Source organism: Ovis canadensis, chromosome 3 (assembly GCF_042477335.2).
Source record: "Ovis canadensis isolate MfBH-ARS-UI-01 breed Bighorn chromosome 3, ARS-UI_OviCan_v2, whole genome shotgun sequence".
In the NCBI taxonomy this organism is placed as follows: Eukaryota; Metazoa; Chordata; class Mammalia; order Artiodactyla; family Bovidae; genus Ovis; species Ovis canadensis.
In genome coordinates, this window is record NC_091247.1 from 202065692 (window position 1) to 202089991 (window position 24300).

The 24300-nt window shown below is 41.0% G+C and overlaps 1 protein-coding gene across 11 annotated transcripts in view; it reads right to left on the reverse strand.

Moving 5' to 3' along the window:
- PLEKHA5 (pleckstrin homology domain containing A5) overlaps window positions 1-24300 on the reverse strand; it is a 262028-nt gene that overhangs the window by 155052 nt on the left and 82676 nt on the right. For 2 of the 11 annotated variants that reach the window (XM_069585601.1, XM_069585599.1), the window contains exon 1: window positions 10263-10454. The exons of 8 other annotated variants lie outside the window; for them this stretch is intronic. The gene's annotated coding sequence lies outside the window, so the exon portion shown is untranslated. Of the gene's footprint in view, window positions 1-10262; window positions 10455-24300 lie in introns of those variants that run through there. One more of the 11 variants, XM_069585603.1, reaches the window with a different exon arrangement.

A 24300-nucleotide genomic window follows, 5' to 3' on the forward strand; every position in this document is an offset into this window, starting at 1 on the left:
GCTATTGCCCATCTTTTTGATTACAGCTATCCTAGTGGGTTTGAAGTGAGAGCTCATTATGGATTTGATTTGCATTTCTGTGATGGCTAATGATGTTTAGTATCTTGCAGGAACTTACTCTTCTTTGGCGAAGTGCTCAGATCTTTTGCCCACTTTTAAATTGGGCTATTTATCTTTTTATGACTGAGTTGTGGGAGTTTTAAAAAATGTATTCTAAATACAAGTCTCTTATCAGATATATGACTTACAAAATGTTTTGTGTTAATGTACAAAGAGGAAAAATTACTCCCATCGCCTCAAAAAATTCAATTAGCAAACACTGTGGTCCTGGGATGAAACAGTGATAACGACTGTAAACAAGCCTAATATGTGAGCAGCATTTCATGATGTTCAACCTAATCCTTACATGGATGGTAATAAGAGGCCTCTTTCTGAAGCCAAGAATCAGAGGCCAGCAGAGGCAAAGCGACTGACTCCAAGTTTCTCCTGACTTAGTTACTTTTCTGTTATTATTTTTCTATGTGTGATCTTTCTTATTTGTTTTAAAGTTCTCTCCCTGCGTTGTTTTCAAATTTGTGAGCGAGCTGTCTTCATCCTTTTCAGAATAATGCAGCTATATTTAGGCCCAAATTCCTGTAAGTTTCATAGCTATGTAGGATGAGTAACACCCAAGTCTCTGGGTCCCTGGTTCAGGCCTTTCTCAACTGTGAGACTACCCCTCCAGACTCTGCAGCGTGAACAGACAAAGGTGGAATGCGCGTGAGCCAAACCACCCAGGTCGGCGGTGTGCCATCAGTTTCCTATGACTATCAAAACAAATTATCACAACATTTGTGGCTTAAAGCAATAGCAATTTATTCTCTCACAGTTCTGCAGATAAGAAAACAGGCTGAAACCAGTTGAAGTTGCATGAAAATCAAGGTGTTGGCAGGGCCACAGTCCCTCAGGGAGGCTCTGGAAGAGAAGCCATCCCTTGCCTCATCTATTGACAGATGCTGGTGTTCTTGGCTTGTGACCCCACCACTCCATTGTTGCCTCTGGGGTCACACTGCCTTCTCCTCTCGTGCCTGAAATCTCCTCTGCCCACCTCGCCTTACAAGGACACTGTGATGATATGTACTTCCAGCTCCCAGGATCCAGGATGATCTCCCCATCTCAAGGTATTTTTTTAATATTTCTTTTTGGTTGCTCTGAGCCTTCATTGCTGCATGCAGGCTTTCTCTAGTTACGGTGAGCAGGGGCTACTCTTCACTGCAGTGCGCAGGCTCCTCACTGAGGTGGCTTCTCTAGAGCTCGGGCTCTAAGGTGTGTGAACTTCAGTGTTTGTGGCACACAAGCTTAGCTGGTCTGCAGCATGTGGAATATTCCCAGATCAGGGATTAAACCCGTGTCCCCTGCACTGCCAGACAGATTCCCATCCACTGTGCCACCAAGGAAGTCCCGGTATGAAACCTTTGCCATGTAAGGTAACCTTCCAGGTTCTGGGGACCAGGACATGACCAGTAAACAACCAGGGACCATTACTTAGCTGGAGGCAGGTTTTGCAAGACCCAAGAACAGAGTCCCAAAGCCTTATGGGGCAACTTCCACTGTCTTCCTTGCTTTATACTCACAGGGCAGTTGTTTCACAAAATCTGCTCTGATAGCTATGGTCTTGCTATTCCAGCCCAGTACTGCTAAAAGTCACCATCTTAGTTACCTAATCAAGTAGCTTCAGTTACTTTTTGAGAACAATTTTATATAGAGGAAAACACTATCAAAGATTCAAATTTGTTATAATAAAAAAAAACAGGATGAAAAAATAGAAACTGAATAATATCTCAAAATTGTTTACTGATACATGATACATAAATCTAACATTAAAAGAGGAACTGATGTTTAATATTAAGTCACTCCTCAGCTATCCAAAAAATAATTGAAATGTGCAGTGCAGTCATAAATTGTACACATGATATACAAGGCTTAAAATGTACTGGCAACGTCTTTCCTCTTAAACTAGATAGTAAATAATGTTTAGTCACTCCGTTCTGTCCAACTCTCCTGCCTGTAGCTTGTCCGTGGGATTTCCCAGGCAAGAATACTGGAGTGGGCTGCCATTTCTTTCTCCATGACAGTGAGTATGTGGGCATTTTTCTCCCTGTCCTTTGTAGACCTGTAATATCTTTACAGTATTACTTTATAATTTTTAAGCATTAAACAAGAAAAATGGGTACAAGGTAACCTTCTTCCATTAGACCTACAAAGCACCCAGTGCACTAAGCTTCATGTCACTGCCTAGAATTACATCAGTAATCCTTCAAATGTCATTGCCAAAATCTATAAACCAGCCAACTCTTTGGTTATGGGTGGAAAAAAAACCAAACTCTTGCTTCCTTAATAACTCTTAAGGGAAGTGGAGAAAAGGTACTGAAAATGGGAAGGTCTCTGACCAACTAGGAAACAGACCAGCTGATGAAGTTTCCCAACCTTCACATCCTTTGCCCTACAGTTTCTATTTTTTGATACAGAAAGATTTTTTCACTATTTACTAAGACTAAGTTATTCATCTTCCAGATGGATTTTGCTGGCTGGATGTTAACTGCCATAGTTCTCCCGTTCTTGACACAAGCAACTTGGCCTCAAAGAAAGATATGTTTCTGAAATACTTATAAAGTTGCTTTTAGCAGACGAAAATTGTACTTTCTTGTTGACTTAAACTGTATTTTCAGAGATTTATTCTTAAGGAAAAAGTCTAGCTCCAAGAAAATTTATGCTTATATTCAAAGCACACTTTCCTTTTTGATACACAGGAAAAAAAAAATGTATACCATAGTTCATTAGAACTGTTTAAAAAAAAAAAGCCCAAAGACATGTGTTAGACAGCAGACAAGCCATGAACAGACATGAAGATTTTGATCCCTAATTCTGAACCTCTTCCATTGGACATCTTCCATGCTAAATGATGGCTTCAGGAAGGGTAATTCCATCTGTATCAAATAAGTCCCAGATACTCTGATCTAGACTTGTGATTTTTCTATCTTTACAAAGTAGATTTTAAACTTATACTCGAAAAATGGCAAAAATTAAAATCTCAGAATATTTGCAGGATTTTACTCAGATGTGTATTTTTCATTAAAAGTTCTCTAAATTGCATATTTAATGTCTAGTCCTTGGTTGCTGATGTTTTAGTCGATCAGTCATGTCTGACTCTTTGCAACCCCATGGACTGTTGTCCAGCCTGGCCCCTCAGTTCACAGGATTTCCCAGGCAGGAATACTGGAGTGGATTGCCATTTCCTTTCTCCAGGGGATCTTCCTGACCCAGGGATTGAACCTGCGTCTTCTGCATTGACAGGGAGGTTCTTTACCACTGAGCCACCAGGGAAGCCCATCTAGTCCTTTACAGTGGAGTAAATATGGCTCTTAAACCACTAAAGTACCAATTCTACACTAGGCTTAATGAGAAACTTGTCTGTCTCCATTCTTAGAAACCAAATAAGACTGACATTCAACCTGCAGAGCATCCTGGAGCAAAGCGACCACGCCCATCTCAGGCTCCTACATAACTTGGGGTTCAATGCATGATACTGGATGCTTGAGGCTGGTGCACTGGGATGACCCCGAGGGAAGGTACGGGGAGGAAGGAGGGAGGGGGGTTCAGGATGGGGAACACGTGTACACCCATGGCAGATTCATGCTGATGTATGGCAAAACCAAAACAAGATTGTAAAGTAATTAACCTCCAATTAAAATACATAAATTTATATTAAAAAAATAAAGAAATAACTTGGGGTAGGTGTCCTTGGTCCCAGATTCAGTAACATTTGTACCCTCGCTTCTCAGAACACAGTAAGATTTGAGAACATATACACTTGTTAGGTTAAAGCAAGGAAAACCAGGGTTTAAATTAATTTCAAATTGAACAGAGATACCAGAATAAGAGCCTAAATTGCTAACCAAATCAAACTATCAATTTTTTGAAGCAAAATGAAAACAAAGTGCCCCTAAAGTAAGTGCGTGGATCAGGGAAGCCACCAGTAGGTATTTTACTTCCATGTGAGTCTGAGTATGTCACTGAAGAGGCAGGAGGCTTGAGACTCAGAATAAAGGGCCATTCTGTAATCTCCCTGGCAGCATTCAGGATAATGGGGAAGAAATAGCATGTCATCATGACAGAAGAGAGAAAGTTTACAAATTCAGCTCAGAGCCAGTGGGCTAAAAACTTGCTGAGGAGGAATCATTTTGAGGTTATTACAGTACACTGTAATTCAAACCATTTTAAGGCTCAACCCCCAAGAAATACTTGTGGCAGACCTGGCAAGGAGAGCATGCCCACAATCAGTCAATCAAACAGAACAGATATTCTAGAAACTCGAGCACCTGAGATGGTTTGTTTGCACTGGAACATTAACCTTAATGTGGGTGGGAAGGAGGTATTTCTGTTTGGAAACAACGTAAACCTATTGTTACTGCTGCTATTATTTTTAACCTTTATTCTGACCTGTAGTTCTTACTTTTTGTTGCTCAAGCCAATGACACCTGAGGAAATACAGGCTACACAAAACTGTAACTATTTAACGTAAGTTAGGCAAGACCGATCCCATGCATGTGACTAACTGAAAGTCTCTTTTCTTCTGTGCGAGACATGAGCAAAGACCTGGATGAGCAATCCTGGGAATTCCCTGGCAGCCCAATGGTTAGGACTCCATCCCTGCACTGCAAGGGGCCAGGGTTCGATCGCTGGTTGGAGAACTAAGATCCCCACAAGTCTCAAAATGGCCAAGTTTAAAAAACAAAAACAAACAAACAAACAAAAAAAAAACCTACAGATGAGTGAATCGAAGATTAATGGGAAGAAAGAGCAAAATGAACCTAAGAAATAGAAACACTGAAATATGATTCCTGGACTATATGTCTGAGCTGTAAATCCAAACAAGTACTTGATGAAAGGTTGCTCAAAGAATCTAGAAAGGTTGCTAAAAGAATCTAGATGAGAAAATGACTGAGTCAGAGGCAGTTGAGAGGCTGGCAACAGGAAAAGGGGCAGGTCATCTGGGCACTATCAACAAAACATCAGGGAAACAACGGACTGAGGGCAAACTCACAAGAATCTGATGGGAGTTCAGTGACCATCTACTCATGACCTAATTAAAGAGTTATGTCAAGTTAGGTTAAGTAATGGGACTGAAAGTGAAAGGTTTAGTTGCTCAGTTGTGTTCAACTCTTTGCAGCCCCATAGACTATATATAGTCTGCCAGGCTCCTCTGTCCATGGGATGTCCCAGGCAAGAATACTGGAGTGGGTTACCTTTCCCTTCTCCAGGGGATCTTCCAAACCTCAGGATTAAACCCAAGTCTCCTGCACTGGCAGGCAGACTCATTAGCACGGAGCCACCAGCGAAGCCCTAAGTAATGGGATTACATATGCGTAACATTTTGATGTATGTGTCTTAAATCATTTATGCCCCCCTGAGCTCTCATTAAAAGTTTTATATCGAGTTAGTTGACTGACTTTAAATTTGCCAAAAGGCCAGCGTCAGAAGCAATACGCTCGAGAGAAGCAAGTGTACAATGGTCATGGCCCTAAAGCCAAAGTATTTAAGGCGTTTTTCCAATGCCAACCCACACAGCCATTCAATCTGTGCTGGCTGAACAACTCTGCTCTAAAAGGGCTACACTGAGACAGATCTCAATGGCTGGGCACAGAGTTCCAGGCTTTCTGGCTATAAGTAATTACAAAATTTATCAAGGTCAACAAAGAATTATTTACAGTTTTCTTTTTAAAAGTCTCTGTCAATTCATATTATTGTCTCATATGGAGATTACATAACGGAGTGAAATCTAATAATTTTAATGTGTTCTTAATAATATTATGAAGGTTTTTTTTTTAAGACAAGTTTCACAAAAGTAAAGAACAACAAAAAAAAATAAGCTCTTAAGCAGGTTATTCATTGTTATGGATTAAAAATATGAGAAGACATTAAAAAGAATACATTTGAATCAGTTCTAATGAGGTGGATGAAACTGGAGCTGATTATACAGAGTGAAGTAAGCCAGGAAGAAAAACACCAATACAGCATGCTGCTGCTGCTAAGTCGCTTCAGTCATGTCTGACTCTGTGCGACCCCACAGACGGCAGCCCACCAGGCTCCCCCGTCCCTAGGATTCTCCAGGCAAAAATACTGGAGTGGGCTGCCATTTCCTTCTCCAGTGCGTGAAAGTGAAAAGTCAAAGTGAAGTTGCTCAGTCGCAATCAACTGTTAGCGACCCCATGGACTGGAGCCTACTAGACTCCTCCGTCCATGGGATTTTCCAGGCAAGAGTACTGGGGTGGGGTGCCAATACAGTATACTAACACACATATATGGAATTTAGAAAGATGGTAATGATGGCCCTGTATGCGAGACAGCAAAAGAGACACAAATGTATAGAACAGACCTTTGGATTCTGTGGGAGAGGGAGAGGGTGGGATGATTTGGGAGAACGGCATTGAAACATGTATACTATCATGTAAGAAACGAATCCCCAGTCTAGGTTCGATACAGGATACAGGATGCTTGGGGCTGGTGCACTGGGATGACCCAGAGAGATGATATGGGGAGGGTGGTGGGAGGGGGGTTCAGGATTGGGAATTCATGTACACCCGTGGCGGATTCATGTCAATGTATGGCAAAACCAATACAGTATTGTAAAGTAAAAATAAAATTAAATAAAATAATAAAGAAAATAAATAAATGAGAAGAAAAAATTCAATTTGGTCAACGTTTAGTTAAGCTTCCCTGGTGGCTCAGATGGTAAAGCGTCTGCCTACAATGTGGGAGACCTGGGTTTGATCCCTGGGTCAGGAAGATCCCCTGGAGAAGGAAATGGTAACCCACTCTAGTACTCTTGCCTGGAAAATTCCATGGACTGAGGAGCCTGGTAGGCTACAGTCCATGGGGTTTCAAAGAGTCGGACATGACTGCGTGACTTCACTTTCACTTTCAAGTGTTTAGTTAAATGCCTACTGTGTACGGTACAGTTGGGTTTCCACTAATTTAAGAGTTCATACTTCACTAAGTAATTTTATTTATTTAACATCGTTTAAATACTAACAGAAACAAATCTGAGTATTTGCTTTTTAGCTAAAATACTTATCATTTTGTCTACTAGGCCAAACACAGCTGGAACATAACAGGTATTTAGCAGCTACTCTATTTCTAGAAGCTGACTAAGCCACCAAGACCCTTTCAACATCTCATCATACGTGCATTCTGGTTTTAAAAGTATGTTATTATAAAGAGATTCCAAGTATATTATTATTTATCCATGCATGCTAAGTCGCTTCAGTTGTGTTTGAGTCTTTGTGACCATATGGACTGTATGTAGACCACTAGGCTCCTCTGTCCATGGAATTCTCCCGGCAAGAATATGGAGTGGGTTGTCATTGTAAATCAGTATATTTCTATGAATCTTATATTTCAGATAGCTGATAGGCAATATTTTGAAAAATCTTTAAAACAGAAAATAATTTAATTGTTTGGAAAGGAAATTCAGAAGACAGACATTCATTCTACACCTGTTTTGTGACTAACATCATGCTAGGTTATTTTCATAAAATTCAATTCCTATAAATCTATAAAAAAGAATTGACATTTCTGTTTACTGCTGAAAACACAGAGGACAGAGAAATACCCAGGCCCACCAGACTATAACTTCCAGTTATTTCCCATTACAAATCATATTTTGAAAATTAGTTTGTTTCTCCATGGGACTAATCTAGAATTAACTTTGAGAATGAATGAGAACGTGTGAGAATTATCAAAATCCTTACATGGTCACATTGTGCCCCAAATCCTTCACTACCAACGCTTCTACAGTTTAGTGCTTTAAAACAATGTAACTTTAGCATCACTTTTATCACCAGTTCGAATCATACCCTGTGAGTCCCATTTACACTGTCGTTCTCAGATGCTGCTTCTACATACATAATGAGAAAAGAATTGAGGTAATTTTCTGGGAGATATATACAAACCCTTAATTCTTCCTTCACTTTTCTGGACATTGGAATATATTCAGAATTAAAATGTGTGCTTAATGTTTAATATCATGTATTGATTTCTCTTTTCAAAGCAAACCATATTCCAGAGAAAAAAGTTCTGAATAAGATGTCAGAGGCCACTGTTACCTAAACTTACTTGACCACAGACCCTATTTTCAGCTAACACCACTGGGGACCTTCAAGTCCTACTGAACTTCATAAAAGCTAGGGAAATAAATGCTCCTCGTTAGGCAGATGTTAAATAAGTGACGGCACAAACTTAATGATGCGGAGAAGAACAAAATATAGAGGTATATGCTTCATCTTCAGAAACCTGGCAAAGAAATTCTTGTCATCAGTAATTTTTCTCAGCATTTCTTACTATTTCCTTTAATAGATCTTCTACTGATTATCCATTTATCTTCTACCAAAGAGCTATGATTAGAGGTAAATGGGACTAAATATGTAAACGAAAATAGTGTATTTTGCCATGAAAATTTCATGAGTATTTCACGAGTAGATATGGGGGCAAGGGGGTGGGGAGTTAAAATTTGCAATCTTCTAATTATATAATATACATGGAATATGTATCTCTGAAAAATTCAAAGACCACAGAGAACTTACACATTTGAAATATTTTTCATTAAAAAAGAAAACAGTTAATAGGATTCTGTCAAAGCAGTACTTGCTTTTTTCCCCACAGTAGCTCTCTGTGAATGACATACAGCCCTGGCAAATCTTTCCCATAGCCCAAGAAATCATCTTATTATTACTTTAGAAACCTTACATGAACCTTCTATTACCATGGGAAAATATTATTATAAATTAAAAATAAGTGAAAATAAACCGGCTGTACATGCTGCCCCAGGCCACACAAGTGAGTCAGTGTTTAGAAGTGGGAATAGATTTCTTGAGGATGTCACCCAGTTCTCATCTCTAACTGCTAACCCTCCCGTTTCCATGAATATACAAGCTTAAGTACACACCCACCTCCTTCACAGGTGCCAATCCTGGAAAATGGCATAGTGGGGGCAGTTCTCAAAACAAAGATATTTTAGGAAAGCATCCCATAATCGCCTGGCATTTGAAGGCACTAGGCTTTTAGTATTCTCTTCCTATTTCTCCCACCCTCTCGTCGTTTTTCTAGAGCTCTTTAATGCACCTTCTATACCTCAATTTCCCTACCTGACATTTCTGTTTAGTCACCAACATGATTTTCCCTTAAGGAAATAAACATGATAATAGTATGCTTTTTCTTCACATCTTCAAAAAATATGATTTATCTTGGTCAGAGTATGCAATTTTAGTCTTTAGGAGAATACCCTGAAGACCTGTTTGCCAAGTTTATCTATTATAAACATAATCAAAATCATGTTTATTATGAAATAACGATGCATAGATTTTAAATGTTGCTTGATATTATGAGAATATAAAAAAATTGCAAAAAAAAAATTTTTTTTCTCCTTTAACTTCATGGTAAAAACATGAATATGTTGGATAACAAATAATCACACAACATTTTAAGATTATCTGTCCAGCAATCACCGTAATATGAGCTCAAGGGAAGTAAGAAGAGCCCCAAATGGCACAATTACTGTACTTACAACACTTCTGTAGCTAATTCAATAACTAAAAACAAATTCCAAATATGAATCCTGAATAACTAGAAGATATTTTACAGTGTTAACAAATTCATATCATTTTTAGAGTATTTTTTAAATGATCAGTTACATTACAAAGCCAATTTATTTTTGAACCACCTATGTAAAACGTGGGCAACAGACCCTCTCGTTCTCTTTAAAGAATTCTTGCTCTTGTGCTATTACTTCATTAGATACAGGCTTAAAATTCTTGCTTTTAGGCTAAATTCTTACCACTGCTTTATTATATATAGTTTTAAAATGTGAAAGTTAAAAAAAATGATTAATTAAAATACAAGAGCAAAACTGTTAAACTGTCCACCCAGACAAATCCTGAATTCCCTCAGCACACAATTCTGCTAGCATTATTCAGCACCAGTGAGCAAATGAAATCTGTACAGAACACGGAAGAATACCATCATAGCAATTCACAAACTTGTCACCTCAGAAATATACTGAAAATATTTCAGAAGAGTGAGATATGGATAGCAGAAACAATTTTTTCCCAGTCTGAGCTAAGTTACTTTGCTACATGAGGCTACAGCTTAGTATAAAAAATGCAGAAGATATAAGACAGAGCCTTGCTAGGAATTACAGAATAGAATAAAACAGCTGGTTAACTCACCAAACAGCCTTTTGCTAACAACTTCCATGCTTCTCTTTGTCTCAGGCCTCTGGTTTTCAGAGGCAGATTACACGCTCTCTGACAGAATGATGACAAAAGGGCACAACGTGATCTCTTTTCTGTTCCTGCCACTAGAAGAAAACTGAACCACACTGCAGCCTCCAAGAATAAGTACTCCCTGCGAGCATGCTCAGTATCTAACTTAAATGACTTGGTATTTCATGTTGACATATGATGGCCTACTTCCAAACAAACTCCGAGAGCCACAAATTCAATCGAAGATCATTAACTGCAATAGACTGAACAGGACCACCGAATGAACATTGATTTGTCTTTAACTTCATGATTTTTGTGGTTCATTTAACTTGATGTGACTGGAAATGATCATTTTTCCATTATTCAAACAAGTCCTTAGGTTTCAATGATCATGTTAGCTATGTCCACATGAGCATCCAAAATGCTGGAATGAACTGGAAACTTCCAGATATCCAGGATGTGATCCCCCAAATTAAATGTGACCATTGATGAATTAAGCAAACTTTGAGCCATTCATTTCACTTTCTAACCTCTCATTCTGTCCTCTTGTCTAGTCCCCAAATAAAATCATCTACGCACTTATCCAGCACTATTTTCATTTCTGCTTTGGAAATGTTAGTAAATATCAGTAAGCTGGAATGGTCAGCTCTTTATTAAAAATCTCTGCTATATTCAAACTACAGCAGATAACATTTTTCTCACCTACAGATTATACATTACATAACAGATTACATGCTTATATAAAACAGGCCTCACCCAAATGTTGATAGAACTTTAAATAGGACTTAAATTTTTTTTCCCCACATTTTCAAGAACAATTTTTTACCAAAATGCCACGCAACCATACACACAGAAATCACCCAAATAGTTTGCATATGTATATTTATGTCATCAAATAACTCATTTGCCTGGTTTGCTGAGTAAGCTGCTGCAAAGACCATGCAGTTCTACATGATGGAAATATGGTCAAGAAGCTTATCCTCTGCTCGCTGTGACCATTTCAGGCTCCTAGACACAGAAACCTAGCAAGCGGATACAACCTGATCAAACCAACCGGATGATTCTTGAATGCCTACTTCCCATTTTCACCCTGGAGAGACAAGCAAAACTAGCAAGTGCCTATACATTTGACATATACCCACCCTGGGGAAGCAAACCACGGACAGAGTGGGGCTGACCTGTCTTGCAACAGGCCCTGAGGTAAGGTATGATTTCCCTTCCTTCACAGTCCTTTTTGGTTACTTCTAGAGGAGCCTGGTAGGCTGCAGTCCATGGCATCGCTAAGAGTCGGACACGACTGAGCGACTTGTTTCACTTTTCACTTTCATACATTAGAGAAGGAAATGGCAACCCACTCCAGTGTTCTTGCCTGGAGAATCCCAGGGACGGGGGAGCCTGGTGGGCTGCCGTCTATGGGGTCGCACAGAGTCGGACACGACTGAAGCGACTTAGCAGCAGCAGCAGCGCTTCCTGATTGTAAACTACCTGTCTACCTCCCCAACACACCAAGGTCTCATTTTGTGAGCAGTAGCCCTGCCTCCCTCCAACCCCCACCCCCAAATTACCGTGGAAGGCCCGGGAAAGTGAGAAGGCATAGGAAACAGACTCCACGACAGTAACTGAGGTGAGGTCCCCCATACATAGTGGGACAAGATTTTTAAAGGTTCAGAGAGGTTAAAAATAAAATGTTAAAGTTTTTTTAAAAAATAAAAGATCACACGGAACTGTTTATGGAGCCACATGTAATTCCAATGTTGTTGACTCTCTACGACCCCATGGACTATAGCCTACCAAGCTCTTCTGTCCATGGGATTTCCCAGGCAAGAATACTGGAGTGGGTTGCCACTTCCTTCTCCAGGCGACTTCCCGGACCAAGTATCTAACTCGCATCTCCTGCACTGGCAGGTGGACTCTCTACTAATGAGCCACCAGGGAAACTCCTGTAATTCCAATACCTTTCTAGAAAATAAAGGTGTTAAGTTCAAAGAAAACTGCCAACACACCAGTTTCTTTGGCATTCTACCAAAGCAACTCACTGTCAAGGAAAATTCAGTAGGTACAACTGCAAGGGCTGTGGGTCTAGGTAAGCATTCTATCTTTAATGAAAAAGCAGAGGAAGTAAAGGAACACAGAACAAAAGCAAATTATCAAGAAGTCATTATGCCTACATTTCGTGTACTGTTACATCTACCAAGTTTTATGCATTGTACATGTCAGGGTGAGGACTCCGTAGAAAGAGGAAGTTACCTAAAATACTCAAGGAAAGCTTTCTGTGATTGCTGAATGAGAAAAAGTTCTCCACTGAAAACTAGCAAACAAACAAAAATCAACATATGAGACATGGTACAAGGCAACACAGAGTGGAGATAAAAAAACGAGGACTGTCTCTCTCTCCAGCAGAGATTAGAGACAATGAGGCAAGAAAACCAATAACTAAGATCAGATCACCGTGGCCGAAGAGAGGTGCCTTCATGTTCTGGAGTGTTTGGAGGGAAGACACAGAGAATTCTGAGAAGGGAAATTTAGAAAAGGTTTGGCAAGGGGGTGACCTTATTAGATAAATACTAAGGATCTGAATCAGAAAGGGGAGGTTAGGAACAGGGAACACCCAGTTCAGGGACGGGCAAGGACAGCAGCGTGTATGTGCTCAGTCACTTCAGTCATGTCCAACTCTTTGTGACCCTATGGACTATAGTTTGCCAGGCTCCTCTGTCCACAGGATTCTCCAGGCAAGAATACTAGAATCGGTTGCCATTCACTTCTCCAGGGGATCTTCCCAACCCAGGGATTGAACCTGCATCTCTGTTACATCTACCCGCATTGGCAGGTGGGTTCTTTACCCTGGGAACCAGTATGGGGATCAGAAAGGGTCAACACTGGATGAGAGAAGGAGAAAAAGCAGTTAACTATTCTGGGATGGTATTAATACTTGGCAACAGATGGCAAGGAGCATTTTATACAGCCCATGGAATTATCCAGGCCAGAATACAGAGTGGGTAGCCTTTCCCTTCTCCAGGGGATCTTCCCAACCCAGGGACTGAACCCAGGTCTCTGCCATTACAGGCAGATTTTACAAAGGAAGCCCAAGAATATTACAGTGAGTAGCCTATCCCTTGTCCAGTGAATCTTCCCGACCCAGGAATCAAACCTGGGTCTCCTGCATTGCAGGCGGATTCTTTACCAACTGGGCTGTCAAGGAAGCCCAAAGGAGCATTCGACACCCTGCATAATGGAAGCACTGGGGTCATGTAATGTGTTAAAAAACAGAATGAAGCAGTCAAGTTTGGAAAGACAGGGAGATACAAAAAAAGGGGGAGGGGAGTAAAACTGGCATTTTTTCCCAGCACATGTATATCCCTTTTCAAATGTACTTTTTGAATTCTGCCATATCACTGAATAGATCTTCAACCTGAATTTCCTCGCTCCTGCATATTCAACCTCAGCATTCTGATTTAAATCTGAGGTCCTCTTGTAATTACCTGTATCCTTTGATTTTCACCTAGCGGTCCTGTATTTTTTTTTTTTTCTTTTAAATCTTTCTGTCTCATCACTGATTCTTTAACTGACTTGCTTATTACCCATTCTCTACCTACAAAACATGATAAAAACTTTCCCAAATGCTACCCCCAAAAGAATGGATGAATCTGTAAAAGTTCAACAAAAGATAGAACCTATTTCCATGACGAGTGAGGAGTAACCTCTGAAGACTGTACACAGTCAGAGTGTATTTCACTACATGTGCACATGTGAGGTTGGATGGACCCTGCTGTGTAATAAACACACCTGGCATTCATTCCTAAGCACAGGGAGGGAAGGGCAGGAGGGACAAAGGAAATCAATCAACACATGAGCCCTTTATTGCAATTTGTCTCCTTTTTTTTTTTAAAACCAGAGGGTCACATCAGAATCATTTCGGTAGCTAAAAACACTCAAGCTTATGCATCCAGGGTCCAGAAATCTTTCATTCTGAACATATTCAGTGCTGGGGCAGGGCAGAGATGAAGAAGATGCTCCCTACATGATTTTAAGGTTCCCCTGGTTAAGAGCCACTGTTTGAAGTGCCCAGGAGGTTATAGGGTGTTAAATGTTAGTCACTCAGTCATGTCCGACTCTTTGTGACCCTATAGACTGTAGTCTGCCCGGCTCCTCTGTCCATGGAATTCTCCAGGCAAGAAGACTGGAGTGGACTGTCCGTTCCCTTCTCCAGGGGATCTTCCCAACCCAGGGATCAAACCGAGGTCTCTTGCATTGCAGACAGATTCTTCACCATCTGAGCCACCAGGGAAGCCCTGAACACATAAAAAATTGAGAGACAATGATAGAGACGGGGAAGGGAGTATGTTAATACAATAATTTTGCATGATTTACAAATCAGTTAATATCTGAGCAAGATTGGCAGGAAGAAAATGAAGATGTTCTGGTACAAAAGGGCAGATGGACACTGCAGAGGATTCTTTAAAGCAAACAAAGGAACAATGTGGGCAAGGCAGAAAGCTGGAGAAGATGCATACAGTGTGGAGAAAGGCAGTTCTCCCAAATGCACAGCCCAGGGGCAGTAAAGCAGAAAGTAGCCAGCTAAGCACATGGACAGTTTATAAAAGACTATGAGTAATCCGCTTCCCTGGTGGCTCACAGTAAAGAATTTGTCTGCAGCGCAGGAGATCCGGTTCCAATCCCTGGTTTGGGAAGATCCCCTAGAGAAGGGCATGGCAACCCACTCTAGTATTTTGCCTAGAGAATCCCATGAACAGAGGAGCCTGGCTGGCTATGGCCCATGGAGTTGCAAAGAGTCAGACATGAATGAGCTGGTCATTGATATGAGAATTAGAGAGAGATTCCAAAGGAGTACAATAAGGGAAGGAATGGAGAGAAAATAATAAATTTGAGAAAATTTAAGGACAGAATCTACAGGATAGGGTGTACGAATGGATGGAGGGGGTAGGTGGAAAACTAGAGCACAACTACAAGGATTCTGGGAGAAAGTGGGTGTGGTGAGGTAACTGACTAAGCCAGAGAAGAAAGATGCAAAAGACAGGTGGAAGGGTTGCCTCTCAAGGGAGGGTGAATCCAGCAGGAGAGCGGACAGGAAGGAGAGTCAGTTCAGTGTGAAACAGGTGGAAATGAGTGTCCTGACAGCTACCTGGTGATAACTGCTATTGACTGATAGAAACACACGTCTAGGGTTCAAAACAGAGATCAAGATCAAAGGCACAAATCTACAGAAGAAGAAGGGAGACTGGATAAAGAACCTGAGAAGGGAGATCAGAATGGGAGAACCACTCATGGAGGAAATAATGAGGAGGGGTAATAAGCGGGAGTGGGCTTCCCCAGAGGCTCAGATAAAGAATTTGCCTGCAACACAGGATATCTGGGTTCGATCCCTGGGTCAGGAAGATACTCTAGAGAGAGAAATGGCAACCCACAGTATTCTTGCCTGGAGAATCCCATGGACAGAGGAGCCTGGCGGGCTACAGTCCATGGGATCGCAGAGAGTCGGACATGGAGCAACTAACACTTTCACTTTTTTTCAATATGGAGGGATCCAAGGAAGGGAACTTTAAGGAAGTGGCCGGACTGTCAAGGACAGAAGGGTCTGTAGATTAATGACTAGAAAAGGTCAACATATTTATCATAGAACATCACCACAAACCCTGTGAACACTGTTTTAATAGTACTGTAGGGATGAAAGTCAGCTTAGGAAAGGCTCAGGTGGACCTAAGTTCTAAAGAGACTTAATAACAAGTTTTTATTGAGGGTTTACTTTTTGCCAGACACGCCACTACAAACTTTACATGGGTTGTATCATTTGCCCTCGCAATAACTTTACTCTAAAATCTCAAACAGAGATGAGAAAATGAAGGCAAAAAGGTTTATTAATTGTCTTTCCCAGGCTCACACAGCTGGAAAGCAGTGCAGCTGTGCTATGATTCCTTAGTTGGTGTGTCCACCAGAACTTTGTTATACTAACTCAACTGCTAGGATGCTTAAAAAAAAAGGGGGGGGGGGGCAACAAATAACACAGGATGTTAAAAACGTGGTTTCATGTAACATTCACAACATCCCAATGCAACAGATGTGATTATAATTCTACAGATCTGGAGACTGAGGTTCAAAAGACCTACCCAATGTCACAGATAATAAGTACTAGAATCTGGATCCAGATTTTGAACCCCCAAGCCCACAGTCTGAATGAGTTTTAAAGAGCAGTAAGCTTATGAAGGAGGTAGAATTATTTTAAAAAATAATTTCCAATAGCTGAGGCAACGTGGAAAGACCTAGTGGAAGAGAGGAGAGTAACTGTGAAAATATGAGCTGATACTAAGGGCAGAAGCATAGACCAGGAGGCAAAGAAGACTAAGCCAGGTTCTGCTCAGCTTTACTGAAGTTAAGTTTACCTTCCTAAAACTCATAAAGCACACAATTCAATGGCTTTTAGTAAGTTTATAAGCCACACAACTATTACCACACCCACTTTTTTTTAATCTTACCAAAAAATTTATTGATTGACTTGGCCACACCACAAAGCATGTGGGGTCTTACTTCCCTGAAGGTGAAGTCGCTCAGTCGTGTCCGACTCTTTGCGACCCCGGTGGACTGTAGCCTACCAGGCTCCTCCGTCCATGGGATTCTCCAGGCAAGAATACTGGAGTGGGTTGCCATTTCCTTCTCCAGGGGATCTTCCCTACCAGGGATTAAACTCTTGGCCTTGCACTGGGAGCACAGAGTTGCCAAGAAAGTTCCTGCATCCACTTTTAGAATATTTCCATCACCTCTAAAAATTTCCTCATGCCCCATTTGCAGTGAGGCCCCACCTCCATCCCCAGCCCCAAGCAACAGGCTCTTGAAGATGAGAAATAAGCCACAAGTTAGAAAACAGCCACGGCATCAGTCACCACTTCCTTCTTTGGGATAAACTGACAGCAAAATAGCAACAGTCTATACATCATGTTGGTAAAAGATTCCTCTTTATATTTTATTGCATTCCTATACAGAGATCATCAGGGGGTATTAAAGGGGGGAAAAGCAGAAGCACTGTGATTTTTTATAATATGCAATCTTAATAACTAATACAATCAGAATTTTTTTCCAAATATATAGCAAGAAAATGAGACCGGGCAATGTACAATGAGGAAAAAAAAAAAAAAGTATAACAGAAAGAATCTCTACAAAATCTGGGCCATTTATCTAAAAAAGCCTTTATAAAAGGAATACCTTCTGCACAATAATTTGTTACTGTCTGACAAAAGAATTGTAAATTTTAAAGCATGTTTTCATAAAATAAACTTAAACATCCCAGTGACTTTTACTGCAGTGATAAACCCTTAGCATCTACTTACCATGTGGCAAGATAATGAATAGACCTAATTATACATTATTTTGGCATTCAAGCTGTCTCCTGCTATAGACAGTGCAAGACTATAAGGAAGTCTCTCGTGAAAACAAAAACAAGAAAACAAAAAAAAAAAAAACAAAAGCAAGTGCAAAACTAGAAAACAAAACCAAGTGCAAAATTTTACTTCTAAAATAAAGATATAAGAGAAAAACATTTTTCAAAATATTGTATTGTGTAAAAAAAAAAAGAGAGAAAATGAGGGTGGGGCAGAACTGTTTCCTGCTTTCTACTAAGAGACAGAAGAGTAAGTATTTTTTAGGAACTCTTGCCCAAAATCAGAATAGTATATTTCTTTCCATACTGCCTAAAGACTCATAGTCAATTAGTTACAACATTATCTTATGTATCACAGAAATGTATAACTTCAAAATAAACCAATTTGTTCCCTTTGTTCATTCATTCATTCTGGAAATATTTATTTATTCAGGCTGCGCTGGGTCTTTGTTGCAACGCATGGGTTCTCTAGCTGTGATGCACCGGCTTAGTTGCTTTGTTGCATGTGGGATCTTAGTTCCCTGACCAGGGATGGAACCCACGTCCCCTGCACTGGAAGATAGATTCTTAACCACAGGACCATAAGGGAAATCCCCAAGTATTTATTTTTAATTATATTTTTATTTGATAAATTTGACTTATTTGTAAATTTACAGTGCATGGCATGTTACTTTGATACATGCATATATTGTACCATGATTTCCACTGAAGCAATACTTACCAACTCACACCATTACAATGTAATACTATTGTCTATATTCATTATACTCACAAATATTTATGGAGCATCAACTCTGTGCCAGACACTGCTACACAGCAGGGATACAGCAGTAAACAGGCCTGTGCTCTCACAGAGCTTACATTCTCACGGGAAAGAAATTCAATTTGTAAAGAATGTACTATATTCCCTCAGGATCCACAGAGAACTGGTTCCTGAATTCCCCATGGACACCAAAATCTGTGGATGTTCAAGTACCTTATATAAAATTGTGCTTTAAATCATCTCTAGATTATTTATAATGCTTAATATAATGTTATGGTTGTTCAGCCACTAAGTAGCGTCTGACTCTTTGCGACCCCATGGACTGTAGCATGCCAGGCTTCCCTGTCCTTCACTATCTCCTAGAGTTTTCTCAAACTCATATCCACTGAGTCAGTGATGCCATTCAACTATCTCATCCTCTGTCACCCCCTTCTCCTGCCTTCAATTATTCCCAGCATCAGGGTCCTTTCCAGTGAGTCAGCTCTTTGCATCAGGAGGCCCAAAGTATTGGAGCTTCAACTCCAGGAACAGTCCTTCCAGTGAATATTCAGGGTTGGTTTCCTTTAGAATTGACTGGTTTGATCTCCTTGTAAATGCTATGTAAACAGCTGCTGGTGCAAGACAAATTTAACTGTTGTGTGTTTTGGAACTTTCTGGGATTTTTCCCCTGAATATTTTCGATCCGTGGTTGGTTGAATCTGAGGATGCAAAACTGTAGCTATGGAGGGCTGACTACAAGAGTAGGGGAGAGGGTTATGCCATGAACTAAGATAAGTGACTGAGTGAAGGATGGATGGTCAAGCAGTCTCAAGGAGGTGACATTTAAGCGCTGGCTTAAATGACAGCAGGAAAGAGGGGAAAGAAATCCAGATAGAGTGGACAGTGTGAACGTTCCAAGGCCCAGCATGGCTAAGCAGAAGAAAGAAGGCCCCAGTGCCTAGAGTGTGGTGAGTGAGGGGAAAAGCTGGGAGATGAGGCGTGAGCTGTCGCAGGTCCACTGGTGTTGGATTTATGAGCCAGAGAAGGGACTCTCGATTTTATTCTATGTGCTATGGAAAAGTCACTCCAATCCTGTGATGTGAGGTGATTTGTGTACATTTTAAGAAGATGCCTTTGGCTACAGCGTGGAAAATGGACGGCAAAGGGTCAAGAGGAGAAGCGGGAACAGCTGAGAGGCCACTGGAATTGTTGCGGTGAGAAGTGATGGCCAGACAGCTGGGAGGTATGGCGGGGGCTGGACAATACTGGGGTGCTATCTGGGATGGGGAAGTGTCCACAGAGCTTACTGACAGAGTGGAGGTTGGGGGTCAGGGGGGAAGTGAAGGAAAGGCAGAAACTAAGAGAGTGCAGCACTGACCTTTTTTTTCTGATTGTGTCCGTTAGATGATATGTGGTGAGGTCAGTGGATGGAGAAGTGAGCAAAGGTCTGGCTGGAGATGAGGGCTCATGAGTGACTGGCACATGGTGTGCAGAGGGCCCTGGAAGTGAATGAAGTGACACAGGACAGATGCTGTGCCCTCGTGAATCCACAATGCCTACTACAGATGCCTGGGATACTGGTGAAAAGGCCAGACCCTTACCCTCGTGGAGCTTATACTCTTAGAGAAGGCAAATACAACCTAAAGAATAAGTACACGGTGTGGTATGACAGGGCCTTTACAGGTACCTCGGAATCTGCCTGCCAAGCAGGAGAACTGGGTCAAATCCCTGGGTCAGGAAGATTCCCTGGAGGAGGGCATGGCAACCCATTCCAATATTCTTGCCTAGAGAATCCCATGGACAGAGGAGCTTGGCAGGCTACAGTTCATGGGGTTGCAAAGAGGCAGAACTGAAGGAATTTAGCAGACACACGTGGTATGACGAAAGGGGTATGTGCTAAAGAAAAAGTAGAGGAATCGGGAGAGCGGCTAGGATGATGGAGCTAAATGGGGGTCAAGATGAGCCTCATTTAAAAGGTGAGGTGTGCATGAAGGGCCAGGCAGACGAAGAAGGCAGCACTAAGGCCCCTAAGATCTAAACTAAGGACCGCTGGCATATTTGAAGGATGGCAGGGCGCCCAGGGTGACTGGAGCAGAAGAAAAGGAGCCAGCAAGGACTGTCCAGAAAGGCAGCCCAAAACCCAGAAGTATGTGATCTCACAGAAGCCAAGGAGGGAAAGGGTGTCAAGGGCCGACTACACTGAATGCTGCCATGGGGATGAGTAAGATAAGAAGAGATTCTTAATGCTGGAAGTACAGTGTGGAGCCAGCAGAGAAGGGAGCTGTCTCTATGGAAGGGCAGGGCAGGAGGTCTAGGTGGCAGGGGGCATATTTACTTCTGCCAGTAATAAGACAGGTCCTCGGGACTTAACCAAGGATTTAAACATTTTAATAACGTCAACATCATCAATCAATTTTGGACTCCAAAAAGCCCATTTTACCTATTTTCTCATTCTATTATAAACCACGAAGGCATAGTGCTGAAGAATTGATGCTTTTGAACAGTGGTGTTGGAGAAGACTCTTGAGAGTCCCTTGGACTGCAAGGAGATCCAACCAGTCCATCCTAAAGGAGATCAGTCCTGAGTGTTCACTGGAAGGAATGATGCTGAAGCCGAAACTCCAATACTTTGGCCACCTCATGCGAAGAGTTGACTCGTTGGAAAAGACTCCAATGCTGGGAGGGACTGGGGGCAGGAGGAGAAGGGGACGACAGAGGATGAGATGGCTGGATGGCATCACCGACTCGATGGATGTGAGTTTGAGTGAACTCCGGGAGTTGGTGGTGGACAGGGAGGCCTGCGATTCATGGGGTCAAAAGGGTCGGACACGACTGAGAGATTGAACTGAAAACAACAGGCAAACAGGGTAGGTTTCTTCCTGCTTTGTAAGACACTCTTGCTAGTTACACATTTAAAAATTTTTCATTTTACTTTTTCTCCTTCTTCCCTCCTATTCATTTGTCCATCCACCCCTCTCTTCTATCTTTTAAAAATATGTACCAGTGTCTACTGTATACAATAAGACACTCTGCACACAAAGTCCTAGTGCATTTTAGAAGAGTTGTTTTCTAAAATTTAAAAAAAAATTTCCAAAATAAGCATCATTTCTGTAGAAAAAAACATAATTAACCAGTATATCAACAATGATGATAAACTGTGATTTTCATTACTAACTCACTAAAATGACACTAGGGATTAGGTTAGTTATTTTAATGTTCTTTTGGAAAAATTACATCTCGTTTGTGACTCAAACACTACATACAGTTAACAACATATATGATTTTAAAGTCTAATGACCTATCACAAACTCTCAAATCACCTGTCTGTGGTATTTTAAAACACGTGCTTGAAATAGCAGATCCCTAAAAAAATTTAAATCAGAATTGACACATAAAATGTAATCTGTTGATAAACGAACAAGACAGAGACTTTTCAAGGAATTTAAGAAGGGGTGACAAGACCTCATGACACAGAAACAAAATTCTGTTTTCAAGAAACTAGACGGCTCAAGGTCATGGCAAAGATGTGACTATTGTTTTCGAAAAATCATCTAGACGCATAGATACACTTGAGTCATCTCAACTGGTGTAGGTAAGGCAAGCACCAGATGCTCATCAGGCAAAGTTACATAAACAGCAACAAAGACAGAAAGCAAGATGCCAAGAGCCAGGAGGATACTCAATAGGAAGGGCTGCGTAAGTTAAAGTGTTAGTATTTGTAACTGTGGAACGGGTCACGCGCCTGTTAAAAAGAACAGGGCCGGGGACTTCCCTGGTGGTCCAACGGCTAAGACTGTGCTTCCCAACCCAGGAGACCCAGGTTTGATACCTGGTTGAGAGCTAGACCCCACGTACCACAACTAAGACCCTGAGCAGCAAAATAAATAAAAGCTCAAAACGTCTAAAAAGAAACAAAAAACCAAAAACGTAAAAAGAACTGGGAAAAACTGTGCCCCATCCTGGCAGGTGTCTGGCACATGTCGATACATCATTCCAGAAGCAGGTGACGAGCACAGTGAATGCTGGCAGCCCGGGTGATGCGACTCTCATGGTTTACTTTGTTTTCCATGGCATCTATTGCACAATTACAAACAGAAAAGGAAATCAGAAATGGAAGAAGAGATGGGAAGAAGGGAAAATGGAAAGGAAAACAAGGAGTCGGAACAAGGCGACAGGTACGTGGGTGAGCAGTGTGGGGTGGAGAGGTCCAGAGTGAGACGCCCCTAGACACAAGCCCTAGTCTTGCTACCCCGTCCTTCACCAACCCCCAGAGCTTGCTCAAACTCATGTCCATCGAGTCGGTGATGCCATCCAACCATCTCATCCTCTGTCATCCCCTTCTCCTTCAGCCTTCAATCTTTCCCAGCATCAGGGTCTTTTCTAATGAGTCAGTTTTTCACATCAGGTGGCCAAAGCATTGAAGTTTCAGCTTCAGCATCAGTCTTTCCAATGAATATTCAGGGTTGATTTCCTTTAGTATTGACTGGTTTGATCTCATAGTCCAAAGGACTCTCAAGAGTCTTCTCCAACACCACAGTTCAAAAGCATCAATTCTTTGGTGCTCAGCCTTCTTTATGGTCCAACTCTCACATCCATACATGACTACTGGAAAAACCATAGTTTTTGAAGGACCTTTGCTGGCAAAGTAATGTCTCTGCTTTTTAATATGCTGTCTAGGTTGGTCGTAGCTTTTCTTCCAAGGAGCAAGCATCTTTTAATTTCATGGCTGCAGTCGCCATCTGCAGTGATTTTGGAGCCCCCCAAAATAAAGTCTCTCGCTACTAAACTAATAAAGTCTCTCCTAATAAAGTGGTAGTTACTAATTTCAAAGAATACTAGAATAACCTCACCTCTATGTCTTTTCTTCTTTATGTCATAATCTAAAAATGCTGTATTTGGTATAAACTACTTTCACTAGTTTAGAAAAGTAAACATTTTAATAATGGCCTTAAAGACAATCCAGTAGGAGAAGGAAGGCATGTGGCTGGTACTATCAGAAATACATCGCATCTGGCATTTCCTATTCTCCCTGCATGTGAATATCTAGCATCTTGTCCTCAGTCATCTGACCCTGACCCCTCAACTTTGTGCTTCTTTCCCAGAAGTTTCATTTTTCAATTTGTCTGCACCATATCGTCTGCAATAGACAGATATTACTCGAGGACATACTGGTGGTTTTTGTTTTTTGTTTTTTGTTTTGAGGGGAGAGGCATATTCTTAAGGCTATATTTTCATTTTTAAAAGGGAAAAAGAAATAAAACTTTACCATAAACCAGAATTGATTTCAAAGTAAATAAAACAGTCCTTATTTCGAATTCAGAGTGAAAAATTGATCACAAATTTGAAATTGCTTTTTCACAGTAACATAATCCAGTCAACATAATGTTCACATTTATTTTCCCCCAGGAGCCCCATCTGAAGCTCATGGATTATCTTAATAAACAAAGTCTTTGCCTAATGAAACATTTTTCTTGTGAATCTTCCTATATTCAGTCCCTCTTCTAATTATTAAGACTTTTCTTCTAAAAAAGAATAGAAACACTTAACACTGTACCTTCATTCCTGTTTAGAAGCTGACTTACATACTATAGTCCTTGGATTTATGCATTTAATCAATACTACAAAATCTAATCTTGAATTTAAAAGTCTAAAATCTAGAGCAGAGGTCAACAAATTTATTCTGCAAAGGTTATCAGATAGTTTAGGCTTTGTGGACCACACAGACTAGGTTACAATCTCTGCTGTTATAGTGGAAAAGCAGTCATCAACAATATGTGAACAAATGGACGTGGCTGTTTTCCAATAAAACTTTATTTACAAAAACAGGCAGCAGGCTGGATTTGGTCCACAGGCCACTGCTGCTACCTCCTCATA